The following is a 10,772-nucleotide window of genomic DNA, read 5'->3' on the forward strand; positions in this document are numbered from 1 at the left end:
AACAAGGTCCATAAAGACATGGATGAGTGAGTTTGGGGTGGAGGAACCTCAACCCGACAGAACACCTTTGGGATAAATTAGAGTGGAGATTGCAAGTCATGCCTTCTCTCTAACATCAGTGCCTGACCTCACAAATCCGCTTCTGGAAGAATGGTCAAACATTCCCATGGTCACACTCTTAAAGCTTGTGGACAGCCTTCCCAGAGGAGTTGAAGATGCTATAGCTGCAAAGGGTGTGCCAACTCAATATTGAACTCTGACTGGGATGCCATTAAAATTCATGTGCGTGTAAAGGCAGGTGTCCTAATACTTTTGACAATATAGTGTACCTCTGCTCAGGTCCACTCCAGCCTCACATGTGTTTCAGTTCAAGGCTCAAGGCGGGCTGGCATATTCATCTTCACCCCTCACACCCCCTCTCTGAGTCCCACCCAATCACTGAGAGGGAAGCTCCACCTGACCTCCTCGCAATTTACTTCATTGATGCTGAGGAGGTATAGGGAGAATCTGAGTCAGTCTATATGATTAACCTCTGTGTTACCCCAGCACCACAATGGTGTTTTGAAATAATAAGTGAACTAGGCTGCTGACTGTTTGTGACAGAGCTTAATTTTCGTGATTCTGCCCAGGACCATGTCTGAGCGGGACATCAGTCGGTTTTCCGTGAATGTTCGAGGCAATTTGGGACTGTTGGCATGTGGTACATGGCTGACCTTGCAATTTATTTTGCAGGAATCAGGACAGACAAGTTCACATCCCCTGATTTCCTTCCTCAATTCATTGAGATGTACAGGCAGATGCCCTGTTTATGGAAAATCAAACCTAAACAATATTCTGACAGAAATAAAAGGCATGCTGGTAGGACTATGCAAAGTCATGTGGCCAAATTCTAATACCAGTTACGTCAGGGTTAAAATAGTAAACCTAAGTTTGGTATTTAAAAATGAGCAGAACAAAATACAGCATCTCAAAAGGCTGGAGCAGGAGCGTATGAGATCTATGTTCTATGACTGTGGTATTCAGAAAGCCTACAGCTCCTTACTGAACAGGTAATCAGCTGAGTCTCAGTATCAAAATTATCATCAACTTCCGCAGCTTTGGTAGAGTCCCTGTCTCTTGAGCAGGAGTCAAATGAACCAGAAGAAATGTCAATTGCACAGATAATTACATAAATGTCCATGTGAGTTTCAGTTGTTGTGGTTACTATTAGGTAGATTCAGAAAGAGTTAGGCCAGGTTATCAGTAGATAAGCCGACCTAACTCAGAATCTACGCCGACTTATGTTTAAGTGTATGCTCAAACAGAGATACGCTTAAACATATCTAAGATACGACGGCTTGCGCCGTCCTATCTTAGGTTGCAATATTGAAGCTGCCCGCTAGGTGGCGCTTCCATTGCGGTCGGCGTAGAATATGTAAATTAGTAGATACGCCGATTCACGAACGTACGCCCGGCCGCCACAGTACATTTACGCCGTTTCCGTAAGGCAATATCAGGCCTAAAGTTATTCCATCTAATAGATGGAATAGCAATGTTAAAGTATGGCCGCCGTTCCCGCTTCGAAATTTTTACGTAGTTTGCGTAAGTCGTCCGTGAATAGGGATTTACGTCGTTTACGTCCACGTCGAAATCAATAGGCCCGTGCGGCGTACTTAGCCGCAATGCACACTGGGAAATGTAGGCGCCCGGCGCATGCGCAGTTGGGAAAAATCGTAAAAAACGTAAGGTCAAGCTCCATTAACATAAAACCCGCCCCCTTACACACATTTGAATTAGACGCCCTTACGCGAGGCAAGTACTTTGAGAATCAAGTACTTGCCTCGCTAACTTACGGCGGCGTAGCCTAAACACGCTAAGCTACGCCGCCGTAAATTTGCACCATTCTACCTGAATCTACCTATATGTGATTATTGCAGAGAAGTAACCGTCTACATATTTGTGTCATGCGTGTTATTTTATAGTGTGTAATTTTTCCCACTTAAACATTTCATTGCATTGAAATGATAGAATAACGAAAATGATAAAACATATACTTGCTATATTTCACTAATACTTATTTTGTATTCCACGCACAGGAACCTGACACCAATGAGCTACATATGTCCACTCTAATACCACTGGTCCACAGGGCCAAAAAGAGGAAGAATCTGGAAGATGCCACATGTTCCTTTCACTCAAAGAAAATGCTGCCCTTCAAAGAAAGCCAGATGAGTCTGATGCTTTTGGAATTGTTGCATCCAACAAGCTGCACAAACTGTCTGAAGAAAAAAGACAGTTGGCTGAAAGTTTGTTGTTGGAAGTTCCTAACAAATATGTGACAGAATACCAACACATCACACCATCGTGGTACATACTGATAATATCCACCAACAGAATTCAACCCGGCCCGTCGATGCGCAGGCGCCGTATAGAGCCGGACCGACGTTCGGCTTCTTTCGGCAACTCGTGACGCGCAGTATGCTCCGGTCGGAAGCACGCCAATCACAGCCTGTAATTAGGAACGCCCACTCCCGCAGGGAATAGTGATTGACAGGAGAGAAACTGCTGCAGTACTAAGGTAAGGATCGCGATAAAAAAAACAAACAAACAACGGATTAGTTATTGTCTATGCCTGCTAGTTTACTTGAGCCAAAGTCAAAATTTAGGGTGAACATCCGCTTTAAATGTCCTTATTTCTTCTCAGAAGTGCTCACTTCCTGTTCTTCTGTCTGTAACTCAACACCGTAATGCGAGGCTTTCTCCCTGGTGTGGAGAAAGCCTCTTGAGGGGGAAAGGGGCGAGCTGGCAAATCAGGACACTCTATACTTTGCAGATAGAGAAAGGAGCTGTGTGTTAGTAGGCGTCCTGACACTCCTGCCTGCCCCTTCCCCCCTCAAGAGGCTTTTTCCACACCAGGGAGAAAGCCTTGTATTACGGTGTTGAGTTACAGACAGAAGAACAGGAAGTGAGCATTTCTCTGAGGAAATAAGGACATTTAAAAGCAAAATCGAAGGATGAGGTAAGTGGAGGAGGACTACACTAAGGTAAAGGAAACTATTTAGGGAAAAAAAATGTTTTCCTTTACAACCCCTTTAAGGTTTTGGGTTTACTTCATGCCATATCCTTTTCAGTGGCCTCTGGGATTATTGCAATTATGTTATGCACATAAATAAAGATATTGGGCTAGATTCAGGTAGGGGGACGTACAATTGTGCGGGCGTAGCGTATGTTATTTACGCTACGCCGCCGCAACTTACAGGGGCAAGTGCAGTATTCACAAAGCACTTGCTCCGTAAGTTGCGGCGGCGTATTGTAAATGGGGCTGGCGTAAGCGCGCCTAATTCAAATGAGTATGAGGGGGCGTGTTTTATGTAAATGGGTGGTGACCATCTTATCTTCAATTAGGTGATAGGATAAATGCTACTTACTTTAAGGTGTGAATTCCATTAGGCTGTAATCTTTTCCTATCACAATAAACAAACAAGGTGGCGTTGATCCCAGTTTACACAAACGTGTAGAAGTTCAAATTCCTTGGGCCCCTAGGATGTGTATTCAGTATTTAGTCTTTGGTGATATTATGAAGTTGGCACAAGTGTATTGTGAAATAAATGCGGATTCCATTAAATACACATACCAAGTGCCGGTATTGCTGACACCTGAAATGCCCCTCAATTTTATGTCCCCTCTCCCTGCCATAGTCCTCTCCCTATGGACTGTCACTTTCGAATGTAGAGGGCGTACCCTGAACCCCCTCACGGAAATAATATGATATGCTGAGATATCAGGGATTTTATAATCTCTTAACAGGCTATAACTGCTGGACTATAAATGGTTGAGGATACATTATAGACTTGCAGTTATGTGTTTCAGACGTGATGAAGATAGGCATTTTAAAAGGGCTAACCCTTAGCTAGTGTGGAATCTGGATGTGATATGCCTTCTATTTTTGCATTGATGGATAATAATACAAACGTATCTGCTTTTGTCCTAATGCAATTCATGTTGTGGAAATTGCGTATTGGTTTTAAAATCTTTGTCATTTATTTATTCTTTGTCAAAAAATGGCAATAAACCTATTGAAACAGAAAAACATAGAATAGCTAAAAATACCTAAATAGATTAAAGTACTCAAAGTGATCTACTGTTAGGGCCAGCAGACCCACACAAATCATAAAAAGGCTTTCTGTATCAGCCATAAGTTGTATGGCTGCAGGCGTCCAAAAAGGATTGGCATATATTAACATAGCTTGTAGATGCCCGACATGTTTCGTGACAAAGCGCTTCCTCTGGAGCTTGAGCTTAAATTCTATATGGATGATAATATAACTTAAGGCAGAGGACAACGGTCTGATGGACCGTTTTCATCAGTCAAAACCGATCGTGTGTGGGCCCCAATGGTTATTTAACCATTGGTTAAAAAAAGCCAATTTGCTTTAAATTTAACCAATGGATTCCTAACCGATGGGAAAAAAACGATCATTAGTAGGCACAACCATCGGATAAAAATACACGCATGCTCAGAATCAAGTCGACGCATGCTTGGAAGCATTGAACTTCGTTTTTTTCAGCACGTCGTTGTGTTTTACGTCACCACTTTCTGACACAATCGTTTTTTTAACCGATGGTGTGTAGGCGCGACGGACCATCAGTCAGCTTCATCGGTTAACCGATAAAACCGGTCCATCGGTCCGTTCTCATTGGATGGACTGATCGTGTGTATGCAGCATAAGAAGTTCTCTCAAGTCCCTGAGGAAGCGCTTTGTCGGGCTTCTACAAGTTACTTTATTATACGCCAATACTTTTTGGACACCTACAGCCCTACAACATATGGCTGATTAGTGAATACCCTTTTAGGATTTGCGTGGGTCTGCTGGCCATAACAGTAGCTCACCTTGAGTACTTTAATCTATTTATGTATTTTTAGCTATTCTATGTTTTTTCAGATATGAAATAAAAGTTGTTATATTTTATTTAAACCTTTGTATGTCTTGGTGCCTAAAAAGTTTTTTCACTTTCCAAGGTTTGGATTTAAGAGGATGTGGTCTTTCCTACTGGTTTAGGTATCTACAGTACCACCCTGTGATGATGCAACACATCCATTTAATAGTTCACTACGGCGTGGCAGCGACTAAAAAAGTCCTTGATTAGAGGCCAGGATGGTTAGGACATGGAGGGACAAAAAAATTATCACTTCCTGAAATTTGAGGAAAGCTCCAATTCTTCCAGTACCTTGTTAAATTACAAATGTATTGTATAGAGCTAATTGAAAAAATATATCAAGACAAAATTCTCCCAAGGGCTTTTAGGCAGCAGAAAAGTTAAAACTAAATCATAAATGGATATAAAAAATAAATGTATTGGTACAAAATGACATAAAATATCAATGACACTTTAAAAACATATGCTCTGGTATGCATGACCTCCATATGTGACCAGAAAAGATGTCCTTATATATTGGCAAATAACAATATATAGAAATATCACACCTAATGTTATCGCTCAGTCCTTGCTGAGTGATAACATTAAGTCTGGGTTCACACCATTGCGAATTGGATGGGGAATCACTGCATCCAATTTGCAATAGCAGGAGATTTTGACGGGCTTTCCTTAAAGCTGGTTCACATATCACTGAAGCAGGTCCCATGCATCTTTTGGTCCATTTCAGGTGTGAATTCAGCCCAAAATTTGGGTTGAAAACTGACTTGAAACGGTAAACCAGCACGCACCGGACTCCTGCTGTGAGACGGACCCGTCTTAGGTGTGAACCAAGCTTAAAGCGGGGGTTTACCCTAAAAACGATTTTCTAACATTACATCCAGCTCATTCTCTACATTGACAGTATGCCGTTAGTTTTTTTTTATTTGCTGTACATACTTCATACAGCCATTTTCTTCCCCGGCTTCCGGGTAGGGCCTCCCGTGGGAGTGGACGTTCCTATCCAGCAGGTGATTGACGTGATGACAAAAACAACCTCCACCCATGGCATAAGGAGCTGCCGAAAGAAGCCGAACGTCGGTGCGAAGGCGCCGTATAGCGCCGACTCGCTGTTCGGCTTCTTTCGCCAACCGTGACGCTCCTTATGCGACGGGTGGAGGTCGTTTTTGTCATCACGTCAATCACCTGCTGGATAGGAATGCCCACTCCCGCGGGAGGCCCTACCCGGAAGCCGGGGAAGAAAATAGCTGTACGAGGTATGTACAGAAAAAAAATAAAAAATAACGGCATACTGTCAATGTAGAGAGTGAGCTGGATGTAATGTTAGAAAATCGTTTTTAGGGTGAACCCCCGCTTTAAGTGTGTAATCTCTGTATATTGTTATTTGCATAAGCATATAAGGACATCTTTGCTGGTCACATATGGAGGTCATGCATACCAGAGCATATGTTTTTAAAGTGTCATTGCTATTTTATGTCATTTTGTACCAATGAAAATTATTTTTATATCCATTTAATATTGAACTTTTCTGCTGCCTAAAAGCCCTTGGAAGCATTTTATATTTGTCTTGCTTCTATTTTCGAAGGTTTGAGTGAGTAGCAGTCTATTTTTATCCAAGTGGATAGGTTCCGCTTTTTCCTATTGAAATAATATATAGAAACATTTGGTACCAGTGTCTAGCTCTGTGGGAGGGCAAATACAGCTTCATCATTTGGTTGTTGAAGTCTGCACCTCCCATATTTGGAATTAGGGATGAGCCGAACACCCCCCAGTTCCGTTCGCACCAGAACATGTGAACAGGCAAAAAAATGCGAACACCGTTAAAATCTATGGGACACAAACATGAAAAATAAAAAGTGCTAATTTTAAAGGCTTATATGCAAGTTATTGCCATAAAAAGTGTATTGGGACCCAGGTACTGCCCCAGGGGACATGTAACAATGCAAAAAGACGTTTAAAAACAACCGTTGTTTTTAATAATGCTTAGAGTGAAACAATAAAAATGAAATATTCCTTTAAATATTGTGCATGGGGGGTCCCCTTAGTCTGCTTGTATAGTGGCGCATATGTATGATGTGTTTTACAGTCCCGCAGCAAAATTAAATTTCTAAAGGAAAAAATGTCATTTAAACTTGCTCGCGGCTGTAAGTTTTTGCCGGCTCCCAGTAATATAGATAAAAATCAAGGAAAAAAACATGCCCAAAGCACCTTGCCCCAATGTTGATAGGGACAAAGGCCTCATCCCCACAACCCTTGCCTGATGGTTGTGGCGGTCTGTGGGCAGGGGGCGTATCAGAATCTGGAAGCCCCTTTTAACAAGGGGGACACCAGATCCCGGCCCCCCTGTGTGAATAGGGAATGATGTGGTCCAAGGCACTATAAGTAATTAGCCTCTATCCCAAATTTGAACAGAAAGAGAGAAAGTTTGGTCGGCGGGACTTTGAATGAGGCCAATCACTATATAGAGTAAGCATGTGGGATATAAAACACAGTATTGCTTATATGGGTTCTGACAAAAAAAGGGGATGTTTGTTGGGGACTTTGAATGAGAGATGTATACCAAAAAGCAGTCTTAGCAAAGAACATATTATTATACCTTGTGAGATCATGTACAGCATACTGAATGACAAAAAAAAGCAAACACAAAATCGCATAAACGCAGGGCATGCTAAAAACCACATATACATATTGACGCCATGGTACATGGCATATCATGGGGTAAAGACAAGTCCTGCACAACATGGGTCACTAGAAGCTGGATGGTGTTGTAAAATTTATAGTAAAACAATATAAAAGACATAAAATCATCTGTATGGACATCATGCATCTATGTAAGCCCGACACGTTTCGTGGGGGGACCAACTCAGGGGGGAATGCAATGGTGATCTATAAAAAAGACATAACCATATGGTATAATATTGTAGCTGAATAATAGGAATAAGTAATGGGCATAAGGGACAGAATCAACAGCTCTGATCCTCTGTTCACATCTATGCAGTTGATGTGAGTATTGATAGAGATGTCAATCCTGTTTCTTACACCCATTAATTATTCCTATTATTCAGCTAATGTCTGGTGATCTGATGACCGGTGGGGATATTTTTACAAAAAAGCAGGAGAGATTGAGGAATCATATGCCACGGAATAAACAAGGAAATATCAGGAAAAACATAGAACTGCAGGTCTTGAGAATCCTCTTTAGAAATCCCTTAAAGCGGGGGTTCACCCTAAAAAAAATGTTCTTTATCTACCATCCCATCCAGCATACTTGCGTCAGCTATAGTATGTTTTTTTTTTGCCGTTGTATTTACCGTTTAATCGTCCAGTTTCGTTTCAGACTCCGGCGGGGAAATAGGCGTTCCTATGAAGAGGGGAACATGATTGGCGTCCGGCTATGGCGCGTCACACGTTCCGAAAATAGCCGAAATAGGACTCGGATATATACGGCGCCTGCACAGTCAGCTACTAGTCTGTGCGCAGGCGCCGTATAGCACCGTGAAGAGCCGAGTCCTACTCCGGCTATTTTCGGAACGCGTGACGCGCCATAGCCGGACGTCAATCATGTTCCCCTCTTCATACTATAGCTGACGCATCCCTGTATGGGATGGTTCATAGATGTTTTTTAGGGTGAACCTTTAAGAGGAACTACAAGTGCATATCATCAAATCCCATTCCACATCTTGTGAGAATAGAAGTTAGAGGTACAATGCCTTGGCTGTTCTCAAACTGTGGGTATACACTGGTCAGCCATAACTTTATGACTACTGACCGGTTAAGTGAATAACTGATTATCTTGTTATAATGGCATTTGAAAGTTAGAGGGCTGTATCAGGAAGCAAGTAAACATGTTGTCACAGAAGTTGATGTGTTGAAAGCAGAAGAAATGGGCTTCACAGTGTGGTGTGTATGGGGCTGTGTAGATGAAGACCATTCAGTGTGCCCATGCTGACCCATGTCCACAGTCAAAAGCACTTACAAGGGGCATGAAAGCATCAGAACTGGACCAAGGAGAAATTAGTAAAGGTTGCCTGGTCTGATGAACCATGTTTTCTTTTACATCATATCGGTGACCGTGTGCATCCCTTACCTGGGGAAGAGATGGCACCAGGATGCAGTATAGGAAAGCAAGCTGGCAGAGACAGTGTGATGATTTGGGCAATCTTCTGCTGAGAAACCTACCCACCTACCTAAACATTAAAACCCTTCATGGAAACAGTATTCCCTGATGGCAATATACTGTAGCTATCAGGCTATAAAGCAGGAATGCCTAGACACAGTCGCATTTTAGGAAATGCACTGTTATTTTTGAGGAAGAATTAAGGACAAAAGGTACATTTGTAGAGAGTACTGCTTAGGTCAAATTGACATCCCTAAGTGTTCTATGTTCTTCCCTTTTTGAGTTAATTTTCAATTTAACCAACCTATGGTTTAAAAGTTATTTTTTTTTATTTGTCTAGAGTTTAACCACTTAAGGATCGCCTCCTGCACATATACGTCGGCAGAATGGCACGGCTGTAACGGCACGTGACCCGCGATCGGTCACAGGAGCTGAAGAACGGGGAGAGGTGTGTGTAAACACACCTTCCCCGTTCTTCACAGTGCCATTGTCATTGATCGTCTGTTCCCTGATAAAGGGAAAGACGATCAATGACATCACACGTCCAGCCCCGCCCCCCTACAGTTAGAAAAACATATGAGTTCACACTTAACCCATACAGCGCCCCCTAGTGGTTAACTTCTAAACTGCAATTGAAATTTTCACAGTAATCAATGCATTTTTATAGCACTTTTTGCTGTGAAAATTACAATGGTCCCAAAAATGAGTCAAAATTGTCCGATGTGTCCGCCATAATGTTGCAGTCACGAAAAAAACCGCTAAATACCGCCATTAGTAGAAAAAAAAATTATTGATAAAAATGCCATAAAACTATTCCTTATTTTGTAAACGTTATACATTTTGTGCAAACCAATCGTTAAACGCTTATTGCGTTTTTTTTTTTACCAAAAATAGGTAGAAGAATACGTATCGGCCTAAACTGAGGCAAAAATATGTTTTTTTTTATATCTTTTTTTGGGGATATTTATTATAGCAAAAAGTAAAAAATATTGAATTTTTTCAAAATTGTCGCTCTGTTTTTGTTTATAGTGCAAAAAATAAAAACCGCAGAGGTGATCAAATGCCACCAAAAGAAAGCTCTATTTGTGGGAAAAAAAGGATGCCAATTTTGTTTGGGAGCCACGTCGCACGCAGTTAAAACGACGCAGTGGCGAATCGCAAAAAGGGGCAAGGTCCTTAACCTGCATATTGCTCCGGGTCTTAGGTGGTTAAAAGGTAAGTGTATATTTAAACAAAAACTAATTTATTTATTAGATATTCAATAGCCATAGGTAGCTGAAAATGAACATGAATGCATACTTTTTTGAAGAAGAAGATGTAATTTGGCACTGGTTGGCCTGACACAGATCTAATCCTGGGGTTGTGGGTTTTGTTTGAAAGAATAGTTATATACTGAAGAATACGCATGTTATTGCATACCTGTAACAATTGACTATCTCGAAGATAATCCCAAGTAATACAGACGTGTTGAGGTGTGACTACCGGCACTAATAAGAATCCTCTTATCTTTTGGCTTGTACTGGTCTTTAAAGGAATGATCTGTTTTCCGTTATAATGAGATTCACCAAATTCCAGGAAGCATCTGATTTCATCCGGGAAAAGGTTTTCAGACATTTAGTACCGTTGTAAATACTAGCAGCATCAGTATTTGACGGCCTGATGACATACATTCTATTACTGCAAGTAAATATTACAACTATGTTGGTTTGAACAGTGACAGCAAACAGACACAGAGATAGCC

The sequence above is a fragment of the Rana temporaria genome, chromosome 1 (genome assembly GCF_905171775.1).
Source record: "Rana temporaria chromosome 1, aRanTem1.1, whole genome shotgun sequence".
In the NCBI taxonomy this organism is placed as follows: Eukaryota; Metazoa; Chordata; class Amphibia; order Anura; family Ranidae; genus Rana; species Rana temporaria.